Genomic DNA, 16,078 nt, shown 5'->3' on the forward strand with positions numbered 1-16,078 from the left:
GTTTTTTTCCCCTCCGTGTTTTGGTTAATTTTAAAGCTGCAGCAGCAAGAATATGTAATGTGTTTGATGGGATCTGTGTTTTGCTGGGTTGTGGTGGTGAAGTAACCAGTCACTTTACAGCAGTGCCAGTCTTACATTAGCATAGTCCCTCTCCATCTAACTATGGGCCCTGTGATGCTTGAATCTCTGTGGAGTTTTATGTATCTCATTTGCATAGGCACACCCACCCCACCTAGCATGAGACCATAGCTTCCCAAATGGTCACTTTGGCTGCTGTGGGATCCCCAGTTTCTCTGTTATTGGGGCAGGAAGAATAAATTGTTATTATCTTGATTATGTGAATCAAGGACAGTGGAACTGTCCTTGGCCTTTTGTTATGATGGAGGGACTTGCCATCAACTAAGTAGCACTCGCTAGGCAAGGAACATGGGTTCCGAAATTCAGTGAATTGAGAGAGGCTGGGGACAGGTATTAATACCGGGTGGTATGGGCCCCTGGTGAGGGCCCTACATGCCAATTGCACCTCCATCACCACCACCTCCTCCTCCTCCTCCTCCTCCTCTCTCCACTGTGGATTATCAGAGCTAATTTTGATTTCATTAGGAATCTAGTTACACGCTGCTGAGCTGAATTCACTTTGGGCCAATGGTGCACCAGCACTGAGGCGGCTCCTACTACAAGCTGAAATCATGACAGAGCTAAAATTACAAAGAGCTGAAATCACTGAGTGTTGTGTTAAGTAGTGGGGGGGCCTGAAGATATATTGTAGAGCAGTTCACGGGACGGGTGGAGCGGCTCATGGGTTGGCTGGCAGAGCGGAGCGGCTGGTGGAGTGGAGCAGTTTGTGGGACAGCTTACAGGGGGGCTGGCAGAGCAGAGCGATTCATGGGACAGCTGGTAGAGCGGAGCGGAGCCCCACAAAGAGATGGGGCAATCCACTTTGGACCACGTAAGGTGCCCCTTAACCCTCCCATTTCCACCCACGTTGGGAGGTAAAACTCTGCAGATAAACTTTCGAACTTTGGGGCTGTACTGACCAGGGACAGAGACTTGGGTTGTTGGACTTTTGGGACTTTGAGTGGGTTTTGGGTTGCTGGACTCAAGAACCAAAGGGAAAGAACACAGCCCAATTTGCTTGGGATGGGTTTTGCTCATGGGTTGTGTTATGAATCCTGTTGGTGGTGTAATGCCACATTATTTCTTTCTCTTCTTAAAAGGCTTTTGCTACACTCAGACTCTGTGCTTGCGAGAGGGGAAGTATTGCCTCTTAGAGGTGCCCAGCGGGGGTGGTATATATTTGTCCCAGGTCACTGGGTGGGTGCTCAAGCCGGTTTTGCATTGTGTTATTGGAATGGAACCCCTAGATACTGAACCCGGCCCTTGTTGCTGCCAACTCTGACGGGCAGAAGGGTTACACAAGTAATAAAGAGTTGTAATATTAGTAAAATAATCTCACCCCTACTGACCTAGTTGGGCCAGTACAAAACTGTGTGTGGACCAGGCCGTGGATGCGATGGAATGTTCTTATTATTTACATTACAGTAGTGACTAGAGGCTGACATGGGGAACTTACTGTGGTAGGTGCTGTCCAACCATGCAGTAAGAGACCGTCCCTGCCCCAAAGAGCATACGTGCTACATAAACAAGACACTCAAAGGGAGGGAGAGAGGGATAATACATGAAAGCAAGCGATTGGAAACTGGAGCACAGAGCTTAAATGACTTACCCAAGGCGTCTGTGGCTGAGCCAGGATTTGAAGCTGGAATTCTTTGGTCCTGGCTTAGTGCCCTAACCAAAATACCACCCTCCCCACTACTCAGCATAGTAATAAAATAGTAGCACCAGGGAGAATCTGCACAAAAGGACCCTGACCCCTTTATGGAACCCCACTGAGGCCAGGAGGGCACCTGCCTTGCAATAGTCCAGTGTCACTCAGTGTGAGAGAGAGGGTCCACAGGAGAGGATGCTTTTGTAGGTTCAGGCACTCAGAGCATTGCCCCACTGATCAAAAGGGTGGATTCTCTGTAAAGCAAACAATGAGCAGACATCAGTTTTCTGTGCCTGCGCAAGGGACAGAAATCTGCACCTTTGCCACGCAGTCAATGCTGTGTGTTTTTAATGTCTGGTCCGTGGCCCCCACGGGCGTGACAATCGCTGCACTGAACATCCTGTTACATTCCCCATGTTATACGGAGGTCGAATCATGCTGAACTGTAGAAATGGTTCATTAGGCTGCTCCGCTGAGAACAGGCGGAGAGGGATGTTCTGCTGTTAAACTGGGGTATAATTACCTGTTCCCCTAGCTTTAATGAATAATGGGGCAGATTAATTCCCCAATTGTTATGGCTGCAGATCATCTGTGTGGAAACCATCCAATTCCTTGCAGAAAGGGGCTCAGGCACCTCGCCCTCTGGGAGACTTAGCCGTGCACTTCAGGGTCCCCAGTGTGAGAGGGGTTAGGGAAAGAGAGGTTGATGTAAGTTGGTGGGGACTCTGCTTTATCAATACCTCCCCCCCTGCTTTTATGGGTACAGAGCTCTCATAGAAGAGCTGTCGGGCTGGACACATGAATTCCAAAAAACAACTTATTGCTCCATTGCAGTTGAAAAGAGTCCATTTATGGTTCTTAAACTCCACTCTTATCTGTTGGCAAGAGCCAAAGCATAAAGAGCTCACTTAGGATATTATAATTTTAATTACTGGCTTATTGATTTATATTTTTACTGCAAAAAGTAAAAGCGGCGTCAACAATTAAGATGTGTGCTTTGGCATTGTCACCAGGATTTCCATTAGTTGGTCAAATTCAGGGTTAGATGATGTTATTAAGAACAGCTGTTCTCATTAAATCTCTCTTTCCCAAAGGGAAACAAATGGGCTTCTTATCTCATCCGCTGATAGTTACAAGTCAACAAGTTCATTAAGGGACTTACCAGCTGAGCTGAAATCTGCTGTCGCTACATACTGGTTAGTTAGCAGAGCCAAAATGAGGTTACTTCAATCATTACCTCTGAAATATGCCCCGAGTCCTGAGACGCCTCCTATCCCAACCTCTTTAGAGGTTTAATATACTGTACACACAAGTAAAGCTGCATGGGCTTCAGCCAGTAGCGCCTTTTGGTTATGAATGACCCAAGGCAGATTTCAGCTGGCGTCCTGGGTCTTTACCTCACTATTCGTTCCCACAGCCATCCATTATCTCCGGGACTGTGGAACTTGTTCATCCAAGAGATAGTTGGGAATTTTCCACTGAAATGTTTTCTTTGCAGAAAATGTGGTTTCTGGAATATCGATTTTCCATGGGAAAATGTTGATTTTTTTTTTAAATGATTTTTTATGATTATTTAATTCTGCCAGTTGGTTGATATCTGCAACTATAAATCTAATGGATCATTAGAGCACCTAGAACTTTTTGTATAGGGCTTTTTTCATTGCTGCGTAAATCTAAACAATTATATTAAATAATACTAATATTGTTTGGTAAAGGGCAGCCAAATTAAAACAAGCATTTTTTTTTTGCCTCCTGCTAACATTGTCAGTTAGGAATCTCAGGGTTACTTTTACTTTTAGAATTCCAGAACTATAGCTTAGCCTTAGAAGAATAACGACCGAGTATAGAATTATTCTGATTGGAAGAGTCAAATAGCTACTGGTTCGGTTGTTCTGTCTTTTGGGGTCAGAGTGGTGACCCCACAGGCAGCTCCACACACTCAAACCCACAGTCCTGGAATATTTGGTTATTTCTGCTAAAAAGACCACAGAATTGTAGAATCATAGAAATGTTGGGCTGGAAGGGACCTTGAGAGGTCATCAAGTTCAGCCCCCTGCACTGAGGCAGGACCAAGTAACCTAGACCATTATTGACAGGTGTTCGTCTAGCCTGTTCTTAAAAACCCCAGCGATGGGGATTCTACAACCACCCTTGGAAGCAAATTCCAGTAAACACCCTTATAGTTAGAAAGATTTTCCTGATATCTAATCTAAATCTCCCTTGTTGCAGATTACGTCCATTACTTGTCTTATGTTCAGTGGACAAGGAGAACAACTGATCACTGTCCTTTTTTATACCCCTTAAAATATATGAAGACTGTTATCAGGTCCACCCTCAGTCTTCATTTCTCAAGGGTAAATATGTCCAGTTTATTTGATCTTTCCTCCTCAGTCAGGTTTTCTAAATCTTATCATTTTCGTTGCTCTCCTCTGGTATCTCTCCAATTTGTTCACATCTTTCCTAGAACTGAACCCAATTCTCCAGCTGAGGCCTCAGCAGTGCTGAGTAGAGCAGGACAACTGCATCCCATGTCTTATATACAACATTCCTGTTAATACACCTAGAATATTAGCCTTTTTGCAATGGCATTGCGTTATTGACTTCTATTCAATTTGTGATCCACTACAACACCCAAATCCTCTTCAGCAGTCCTATTGCCTAGCCAGTTGTTCCCCATTTTGTAGCTGTGCATTTGATGTTTTCCCTCCTAAGTGTAGTACTTTGTACTTGTCTTTATTACATTTCATCAGGTTGATTTCAGACTAAATCTCTAATTTATCAAGGTTTTGAATTCTAATCAGCTAACAATGCTGACGTTTAGATTTCCATGTTCAGTTCCGTTTGAGGAGAATGGGGATCACTCTCTACTGCCTTAGAATTTCTGTTTCTTTCTGTCTGCAGACTCAGTAAGTTGGCATTGCATCACTACATATTTGGTAGGTTTTCTTTGGGCTAGAAATGTGTCTTAACCCCATTACCCCTCCCTCCCCCCCCAAAAAAAAATCACACCTGAAAGCTCAAAGATAGCAGGACTGTATGAGTCACTAAAGAAAAACTGCTGCTGACCATGTACCGGCTCAGTCTGTACCCTGACTGTTTTTAAGTAGCGTACAAGATGGTTTGAACACCTTAGTTCAGTAGTTCTTGGTCTCACAGTCTATGCAACACAGAACGATCAAATGAAATGAAATGAAACCCAGCTAATCCTTTGCATCCCTCTAGGTTTTTAGAAGGTTGACCATTGCTATGGTGTCTGAGTACCTGTCCAGTTCATAGAGACTGTTAATCTTAATGTTAAGACCCTGTTGGTTCAAAAGAAGCAGATATTGATCTGTAACATGCAGCAAAATGCTCCTTCTTTTCAGAATACTATTAGCAAAAACAAACAAACAAAACCCCCACACCACTGGCAATGGATGTTTCTTTAGTCTTAGCAGCAGCTGGGTGGTCCTGCTCCAAAATATTTAACTATTATTGAAGATAAGGATGAACACTTGCTGGTCATAACACAGCTTTTTGTACCTGATCTTTGTTATATCCCATTAGTAAAAATGCAGATTCACCCTTTTGACAGTCAGAGAAGCTTGATAGTCCCATATCGTTAATGGTGTTTCTCATCTCTAATGATCACCATTTATAAAAAAAAAAAAAATCTGTTCTCTACCTATTAACTGCGTCTGTACCCAAAATGCAAATCAAAAATTAGGGGATACAACAGAGCCAATGCTTTGCAATGAGGATTTTAGTTTTCTTGTACCATCGCTACTAGGGCAAAGCAACGCTTTTGAGCAGCGTTAGTAACGTATTATTCCAATGACACTGTGACGGGATCCCCGGGGTGCAGCCTGGGACTGTGGGACCACTGTGTCCCCTTAACTCTCCAGACCCGTCTGTCTCTCCCAGTGCTTTGCCAGTGACAAGCAGCAACCCCCTCCAGGTGCTCTTATCACTCAGCACAACCGCATGTGGAACCCCACAGCCAGCTAGATTGCATGACTGCTCACAGAGCCACTCATGAGACAGACACCAGCCGAATCCCCCCAGCTCCCAGCCTTGTACCTCAGGAATATACCGTCTTGCACTGCTCAAGACAAGCAGTGCAAGCTTATTAATTGGTTCACCACTTCATCAAGTGGATATACACCAGCCTTTGTAAACCTGAGCAGATTTACCAAACCAGATGATGATTTGATGTTGAGGTTCAAAAATGTATAACCATTAGAATACACATTGCCAGCATCACGTGTACAAGTATGCAAAGTAAATATCCTTTCATCAACTCTAATAAGTCTCAAGCAGCAGTTTTCTTATTTTGTGTATCTGTAAGTTTCGATCAGTGGTGACGGAAATATTTTTCCATTGGCTTGTGCGTGTATGGTGAAATTGTATGTTTACTGTCATTTCCAAGCCTATTTATATATTTGACATTTACTGTCTAGGATAATATCAAATATATTTAAAACATTCATAACACTGACCACATTTGGTTAAATTATAATCTGTGCCATTAACAAAAATCCCCACATAAATATGCGTAGAAATATTTACCTGTTGGGGATGGGTCATTAAAAATGATCCATAGATAGAGTTAAAAGGGGTACACTTTTCAATTGAGCCTTTTAAAGCTACTCTCACAGTGGTGGTCATAACAATAGGTGGCACCTTTATGCCAATAAATATTAATGTTGTTCAACATACTTTGCTACATTGCTTCTTTCTATTGATGTTAAATTTACCTAATCTCTTGGAACTAAAAAAATGTAGACGCTGAACATTCATCAAGTAAATGGAGACCTGAACTCAACCCATAAATTACACATTTGTGTATCACTCTGTTAGAAATATCTGACGGTGCTTAGCATGTGCACATCTTGAGAGGTCTCTATGTAAGTGTCTGTCACGGCTGATGTCCCTATGTTATTTTGACTTCATTGGTATGACATGAGTAAACAGGATTTGCCCCTTACTTTCATTCATACCCAAACATTAGGATGCATAGTGTATCCAAGCTATCTGAATCCTTGGGGTCTACAAAAAATGAGATGGAATCTCATGAGAACAGGCTTTTTCATGGTATTTTGTCTCTTTTGCTTCCATTATCACCCAGTGCCTGGAAAGGGTAAAAACAATGAAGAAAAATATTGTAACCAAAGTGTTGGGGTTTGAAGAATCATAGAATATCAGGACTGGAAGGGACCTCAGGAGGTCATCTTGTCCAACCCACGGCTCAAAGCTTGCTTCTTGTTTGGTTTGAGATTTAGATTAAGGTTTTGGTCACTTTTTGTGTCCAGAAAGGACCTTAGCCACCACATCTATGCTGAGAGGATGGTGGGGAGAACGGGAAAGAGCTCAGAGGAAAACCAAGGGCCTCCGGTATGTTTGTCACAATTTCACTGTGATAAAACTGGATTGTAAGAGAAATTTCTGCAAAGCATAAATTTTACCCACTATTTTATTTCAGTGAAAATAGGATTTAAAGATCTGACATAACACTTCAAACATAAATTGTCTAAGGCCTGCAGATGTCCCATAAAGTTTGCAAAGCCTTGACCATTTATAAGCTGGAATTGGATCAGAAAAAACTTCAGGATTCATTGAGCTTTGCTAAGTCTTGGCAACTACTCTGTTTCTCTTTTACTGGGGCTACGATATGGTTCATCCTTACATTGCAAAATCAATGTCTTATGGTGGTAATGAAAAACTTGAGAGAGAGAAAACAGATTTAAAAGGAGTTGATGGATCTAATGAGATACCATCTTCATTTATGGGACATTCTTAGTGCAACTGTTCTCTTAGCGAAGGTTTTGCTGAAATGGCTGTGATGTGCGCAAAATTAAATTTCCAGTATTCCATGAAACGTTACTTACTTTGATCGGCACTATTTTCCCCTTCAATCTTCTTCCCATTTGGTTCTTACCCAACCTGTGTGTGCAATATAATACCTGGCGAATAAAATACCATGGTCTGTTTGCAGGATATGATGCCCGAATCGTACTGCTGTTTTCTGTTTAGCACTAGCTATATCACAAAGTATGCTGGTAGCTTTTGGGCAAAGTGACTAGACAGCTCAGAGGACAGGTGATGGGACTGAAGGGCTGTCACCAGTATAACTGTTACATTACCATTAAATAATGGCACTCTGCACTCTTGTAACACTTTTCCATTGTGGATCTCAAATTGCTTTCCACACAATGGATTAAGCCTCCATAGACCACTGGGAGGCAGGTAGGTATTCTCTTTGCTCCTGTTTTATAGAGAAGGAAACTCGTGCACAGAGAAGTGTCTTGCCCAAGGTCACACAGCAGGCCAGTTACCGCTCCAGAAACAGATCCTGACTCCTGGTCGCACGCTCTCTCATCACCGCTCCATGATCCCTATATAGGAAATCAGGTTCCTTCTGTTGAGGTCACTTAGTCCACAATTTTGGATTAGATTTTCCTTTGAGAGGACAAGCCAATAGTCTGTGTGTGTACTCATTTTCATGGTCAAAAGCATTGTTTTGCATCTGCAAGGCTCCCCCCCCAACCCAGTTTGTATGCATAAATGCTCATCTGACAGTGCAGATGCAGGTTTCATATGCGAGGACAGATGGAGACACAAGTTATGTGCATGTAGAAATCAGAATCCTGATAATCTGGGCCTTTCATATTAAGACTATTATAGCCCTGTCTGAGAATCTTTTCAATATAAAGTGAGTGTTTCACAGGTAGAAGTTGTGTACCAAGTCTACCAGTTGTGTTATATAGCTTTTGGAGTTCTAGGCCATGACTGTGCAGGAGGTGGAGAAATTAGTCTTTGCCTTCATTATAGCATTATTGCAGCTGGTTGCAAGCTTTTTTTCCCATCCAAATGTGTTTCTATGGAATATGGCTTTCCGATCAAAAGCAAATTTCACAAAAATTTTCATTTTGATCCAAATGTTCTGCTTTTTCATTGGAAAAAATGAAAACTTGGAAACAAAACATTTTTCGATAATGTTATTTCTTTTTTAAATCAAAATATTCAGGTTTTAGCTTTTGAAAAGCAGAAAATCTTAACCATAAACAGTTTACAAAAAAACCTCCCAAATTGCTTGTTCTCTGTTTTCTGCTGAAACAGTGAAACTGGTCCATGGAGGAGGACGTCCTGGTTAATCGGGGTTGTTTGCACTTCTTTATGGAGTCATATAAGGTAATCTTCCCACATCTGGACAAAGCTATCTATCTGTGGTGGCAGAACAACATTATAAGGGGATAAATACCAAGTATTCATTACTTGTGCATGGCTAGTGAAGGTGCTTGGAGAGCTTTGATATTGGCAGGGATCCATGCTTGTCCTTGCTTGCAAAAGCTACCATGGGAGCAGTAGGCATTGAGTTGCTGGAGAATGACAGCAAGTCCCTCCTCCCATATTTGGGGTGGTGCGAGAAGTTGCTGGAAGGTTTGTGACAAAGCAACCAATATGTGGAGTTGACCTGGGTTGAACTAGTTTCGCTCTTGGTAAAGTAACAACCGTGCTGATTTCATTGATGAATTATTTCTCACTGGCAATGGATGATGATCAGATGACCAAGTTAGTTCTTTCAGGTTTGCCAGCTGTTGACCGTGAGGTAGAGGTGAAATGTCTGTGGCCCCTTGTAAGGGTAGATGGAATATGACTCTGTTCTTTTCTTCCTGAGAGATTCTGAGGGGCAGTTGCTAGTTTGATGGGAGTCAGGAAGGGTTTCTCTCTTCTAATGTCCTAGTCAACATGTATATGAAGCTGATAGGAGGCTTGGTGAGGAGTTATAGGCCACAGTACTTTTAATATACTGATGTCACCCTGGTCTGTCTGGATCTTATCTCTCCCAACTGGTGAAATTATTTATCTATCTACCCTCAAAGAGCCCATCTAGCACAGAGAATTGTAGATCAGAATTCTCCACCCTGTCCTGTCAATATGTTCCTGGAGGCAGTGAGAGGATGCCAACAAGGATGCCAGTTGCAGCGGTAATTGTCCAATACGCTTGGGAACTGGACCATGGTATGTCTTATTCAGTGCCTGAATGATATTGGCTTAACCCATTTAAGTGACTTACCCACGGTAACACAGCAATGTAGTGTCAAAACCAGACTCGGGTCCCATGATTTCTGGTCCTATGCCCAACATAGAGGGCTACATTGGCTGCCATGAAAGTCACTCTCCCTTCTTGAATGTAAATTTCTAGGGACTAGATTGAGGCAGTGAGGGAAAGCCCTGCTCAGGCAGCAGGGTGGAGCCGCACCACTGGAGCAGGAGCCCGAAGAAGGATTATGCTACCGGATGCATTCTCCCTACTCCAGTACACAGAGAGAGCAAGATGCACTGTCCCTTGGCACATCTGTTTCCCCAGGATGACCAGTGAGCTTTGTGGGCTGACATATAGGAGTGGAGAGCCATAACCCCACCCTGTTGGGGGTGTTTAATCTCTTCTATGGATTCATATGGATGAGACAGGCCTGTGATTGTCCCCCTTGCACAAAGACCAGGGCCGTCTATCTCTAAATCTAAAGTGAAATCCAGAAATATACAGGATTTTAATTGGTCACACAGCTATTGAAAGTAGCTAAATATTAATATGCTTGTTGTGAGGATTTGGAAAGGTCAAGTGACATTCCTAGTCGTGGCCATTGTTCTCTGGTGAATCAGGCATATGACCGGCAGGATGATTGTTAATATTGTTTACCTAACAAATAATAATGGCAAATTATTCTAAGCCCAACAGTATCCTAAAACCTTCCTGACCTAGTGAATTTAGCTAGGGGTCATTGGCACAAGGAACTTCTAGATTCTGTCCCTGCCTCTGCCACTGACAGTATAGAATGGTTTAGCATTTAATCCACTGGACTAAGCGCTGGTACCACCCTCTACTTTTCTTTGAGGTTTTAAAAAATTTCCAGTGGAGTTTTGGCATGAAAGTGAGCTTTTTGCAATCGTGGATGAAATAAAATTTTGCATGAGCTTTCAGTGGCCATTTTCAGAAGACTTCTCCAGATTTATAGAAGTTATAAATAGAGCTGGATTAAACTTTTGGGCTGAATAATGAAGATTTGGGTCAGCCAACATGTTTTATAAATTTGTGCGGAGCTTGCCAAATTGTTTTGGTTAAAAAAAAAAAAGAGAGAGAAAAACCTGAACAAAAGAACAAACAAACAAAAGCTTACTTTTGACATTTTAAAATATATTTTTATTCAAAACTTTTGATTTTGAAATTGACTTCAATTTTATTAAAATATATATATTGAGTGTAAAAAAAAAAGCTTAAAACTAAAACAAAACATTTCTTTTTGGGTTTGCGATGGGGTATATAAAGCTCATGAGAGAATTGAAGGGGTTAAAGAGTAACTCTGGGCCCAGATGACTCCACCAAGCCTCACCTACAGACCATGCTCCAGATGGAGGTGGAACTTAAAAGGAAGCCAGGAAGCTCAGAATGGGGCTGACAAGGCAGGGAAGAAGACCTACCCTGGGAGATCCTGAGGAGGGCTGCTGCAGAAGCCTTCTCTTGGAGAAGAGGTACCTACCTGGTGGGCTCAGACAGACTGAAGGTGCAGTTAGCACCTTTTTCTATTACCTTTTCAGAACAGACTGCAAAACTCTGAGGAGAGACTGGATGGTAGGCAACGTTCCCTCTAATTTTTGACAGGCTGTGAGTGCAAAAAATTTCTTCTGTACAAATTTTTGACAGGCCGTGTGTGCAAAAAAAGTTTTCTGTGCAAATGTTTGTGCTTCTGTGCACATTTCTGTGCGTGCGGTGTTTCGCTGTGTTTAGGATCTGTGTGCGAGCTGTGGCAAGATGGCCAATTTTAGTTTGGTGGGTCCTGCGCTTTTCTCGGCGGGGAGCTAAGATACCACCCTTTGCCCCTGCTCTTGGGTGCCGAGGGCCCTGCTACTAGCCCGGGAAGGTGGTAGAGGAGGGAAGCAGGGGGAGGGGTCTGGGTTTGCTTCTCGCTCTGAGTCCCAGCCCCTCTCAACCCCTGTGGGTTTCTTACCCTCGTTCCCCTTAGGTGGGGTTACCCTCAGTCCTTAGATGCTGGGGCGCAGGGTTTCCCTTACTCCATTTCTCAGGTTTTCCAAATCTCTCAACACACCTTCAAACTCCACTCCTTTCTCCTTCCTCCTCCTCCTCTGTCTGCCTGATGCAGAGGGTTTTATTAGGTTCCTAACAGGTTAATTGACTGCAGGTGCTCCAATTAACCTGCAACCACCTTCCCTAGTCTACAGGGAACCACGCCTTAATTAGCCTGGAGCTTGTATATCTAGCACTCTCCCACTGCTCCCTAGCCCTCCTGTTTCACAGCGCGCACAGCTTAGAGGGAACAGTGGTGGCAGGAAGTGGCTCCGGGAGGGCAGCCTTAAGGCACTCCTGAGTGCCAGAACTTTGGTAACCCTTACAGGGCCCTGGGTCACAGCTTAGGGGAATGGGAGGGACCCAGCTCCCCTAACCACCTCCCTCTGCATTAAAAGGGTCCAACTGCTCACCACTAGGGGATGCTTCTGATAATTACAGACCATCACAGGGTTAAACAAAACATTTGGGTTGACCTGAAACATTTCTTTTAACTCTGGGTTCACGAAAATTTATTTAAATGTTTTGTTCAACCCAAAATGTGTGGCTTTTTTTTTTCTTCTTCCAGGAGCATCAGGGAACCCCCAAACCAGTTATTCGCACTATTATGAACTCCAAACCAGGAGTAAAAAAATTAGTATAGTTGTAATTACCGTGCTGTATCTAGCACTTGAGGAGCAGCTCGTCACAAGAGAGAGAAAATGAGGTCCAATTTACAGCTCATTTATGCGTATGCAGTGTATGAAGCATTCCAGATCACTGACTGTCTGCCAAATTCTTTAACAAAGCCTCAAAAGATAAAAATATGGATTGTGTGGTTTGCAGTGAGTAGAAAATCTAAACGAAGCGCATTTAAAAAAATATACATATGTCTAGAGACAGATCGAGTTTTCCATTTTCCAAATCCACGCATAAAGCATAAATATAATAGACTAGTTTTCAAAACCAACAATGTTCTCTTTAAATTATGGTACTCATCATCTTTGTTTTTACAGCATTATGAATTTCCATGAGTTAGACCCATATTTATGACCCAGACTTTGGTGTGGGTATTAGAACACTGACCTTCAAGGGGAGCCTGAAGGGGCCCATAGAATGGTGTGTGACGTCAAGATCAGAGGTTGTGTCCACAGATGACTGTTTTATTGTCTTAGCAATTATGGACTGAGTTTGTCTTCATTTCTACTGGTGCAATGTTATTGACTTAGAGAAATTGCACAGATGTAACTGAGGGCAGAATTTGGCTGTGTTTTTTCTCTCTCTCTCTCGCTTGACTATATAGATGACAAAGAAATTACCTTAATAGAAATTACCTGGTCCTGGAAGGGCAGGATGGGTAATTAAGGCAGTAGATTGGGATTCTGTAATACCGAGTTCAATTCCCAGCTGTGCCACAGACTTCCTTGCTAAATCTTCCAACTTCTCTGTGCGTCAGTTCTTCCTTGTGTATTGTATTTCTTTCTCTGTCTTGTCTGTTTAGATCAGTGGTCCCCAAACTTTTTACTTCGCGCCCCCCTTACCTCTGTCTGCACACCCCCCTCCCCATGGAGGGGGGCCACAGCTCTGGGAGGGGGGAGGCGGACAGGGGTAAGGGAGCAGAGGCTGGAGCTACAGCTGGGGGCGGAAGCAGGAGCGGACCCTCAGCCAGGGGCTGAGGCCTTCAGCCGTGGCCAGGCATGGGGAGGGCAGCTGGGACCCCGGGCACAGATCCTTGGGCGTGGGGTCAGAAACTGGGACCTCAGGCGCAGACTGGCAGCCGGGGCTAGGGTCAGGAGTGGAGCTCCCCCAAACATTACTCCACACCCCCCTAGGGAGGCACGCCCCACAAATTGAAGACCTCTGGTTTAGATTGTAAGTTCTTCAGGACAGGGTCTCCTACTATGTATATGTATGATAGCCAGCACAATGGTGCCCCCATCTCAGTAGGGGCCTCTGGGTGTTACTGTAAGACCAACAATGCATTATAAATGTGGAGTGCCTTCAGCCCTCAGTGAAGTAAATCTTGGGAGTTGAAAATGTTCAGCATTTCCCAGGAGGTGCATAGCTCCCAGGATGAGGCTCATGGCCAGAAGAGACAAAATACAAAACTTCCCCCACTTTATTTCCAGCAGCCAAGTTGAGATGCCAAATGTTCAACTGACACAAGAAAGCAGGTCACTGCCTGAGATATTCCCTCTTTTTTGTATGTCCACATTCACCAAGAGATGGTTAAAGAAGACATAATAGAGATGTTAAACTTGAGACAATCCTAGTGCCTCAGACACTTCCCAAGGGCTTGTGGGGGACAGAACAGTAGGGTTGACCACTAACATGAGCTATTTTATTGGACATGAACAAACAAGCTTTTGATGGGTTTGGGCAAAGTGGTTAATAGAAGCCAAGTGACATGTTGCTTCTTGATTTTTCCCAGTCATATACATAGTTGGCTGCTGTGGCTTTGCTGTTTGGATTCTTTTCTTAATGGAAGTGCATTTCACTTGTGAGCCTTCCGTGGGAGGTTAGAACAAAGGAAACCTCCAAACCTACATACAAGGCTGCCAAACAGAGAGATTTGACATACACAAACCACTAGAGAATTTTCCCACCAAGCTGACATTAGCACCGGCAGCCAGATGTACAATGCAGATCAGAGAGACAATGAAAATAGATTGTGGTTCACAACTAGTTAAAACAATAAACACAGCATACCCAAGAATCCCCCCCCCAACACGCTTTCTTTGTACAAACCTACATGGTTTTATTATTCCAGTGTCTAACTTTAAAGCATTGTTATCATTTTTTAGGGAAAAATTAAACAGCTGCAGATCCATACAATGACAATTACCAGTGGATGATGATTTGCAGGGAACTGGCTGGGTTTGCTGTCGAACCACATCCACCCCAAACAGATGGCCTGCCTATTCAGCAAAACCTCTTGGAGGAAGGAGCCACCTGCCAAAATCTGCTTTCTTCACTGCAGAATGAATTTTTATAGCCGCCCTGTTTAATAGGGCTCTATGGCTGCTCTTCCCAATGCACATGGGCAAATGCTGCACATGATGTACTGGAGGACTGGGATGATATTCATGGCTTGACATATATTCCGTAGTATGTGCAGGTGACTGGCCCAACAGGATAAAGATGCTGTCAAAAGCATATAGTACAATAGTCTCTCTTTCTTCCCCGCTTCCCCCCACTCCTGATGGCTCTCTCATTTTCATCAGGTTCCTTCTTCTCCATACAAGCATGCTTTGGTCTCCCCAACTTAAGATAATACTATTGACCTCACCTCACCCTCAAAGTATCAACCAGTCTTTCTTCTCCCCTTCTTCTCCACAATTCTCAAACATGCTGTCTACAAAAATGGTACCTGGAATTCTTCCCTTTGATTCCATCCTAGGCCCTCTCCAAATCTGATTTCCACCTTGCATGCTCCTCTGAAACTATACTCACCATGGTCTCCAGTGGCTGGTCTCTGGGCAAAGCTCCACCCTCCCTGAACCACGCCGTGACTGTGCTTTTCTTCTTGTTGTCTATCCCTCTCAGCTTTTATGACTCTGTCCTCTCCTGGTTCTCCTCCACTGCCTGTAATTGCATCTCTAGTGTTTCATTAGGTGGGCTCTCCACTTATCCTATCCATCCTCCTGTCACTTTTTGCATTCAGTCCCTCTTTCCCCACCCACACCAAATTACCCCTCTTCAGCCCCCATTCCTAGAGTGTGCCTTACAACTATATACTTCCAAGATAGATGTTCTCTTCTCTCCTCACTCCACATTTAAAATAATGGGCCTAGAGACTATAGGCCTGATGCATGAAGGTTCTTGTGCAGTCATTTATGCTGGGCAGTGAGTATACACACTCCTCTATCGGAATGCTACCATTTTACACTTACTTTACACAGGTGTAAATTGCTGCACCAGGTGTAAGGCCAGTGTGTGTTATAGTGACAAGGGTATCAGCTGTGCACTGCTAGGAGTTGGCCACAGTTTTGACATCATCAGAAATGTCCATTTAGCCAATCAGAATGTGGTTTTGGCTAATCATTCTCTATAACTAGACACTAATATAGCAATACGCCATGACAGGGTGCATATTAGATCATTAATACACATCTCTGTTGTGTTGTGAGGTACAAGTTTGAAGGCTACCCTTACAGACAAAACAACAACAAAACCACCAGTCTTAGCCGTGCAAGCTGGTCTGGAAGAATAAGTCTGAACAGGAAAGCTCCCAAAGCAGCCTTAAAATGAAAATGAGCAAAGCC

Source organism: Lepidochelys kempii, chromosome 3 (genome assembly GCF_965140265.1).
Source record: "Lepidochelys kempii isolate rLepKem1 chromosome 3, rLepKem1.hap2, whole genome shotgun sequence".
Taxonomy (NCBI): Eukaryota; Metazoa; Chordata; order Testudines; family Cheloniidae; genus Lepidochelys; species Lepidochelys kempii.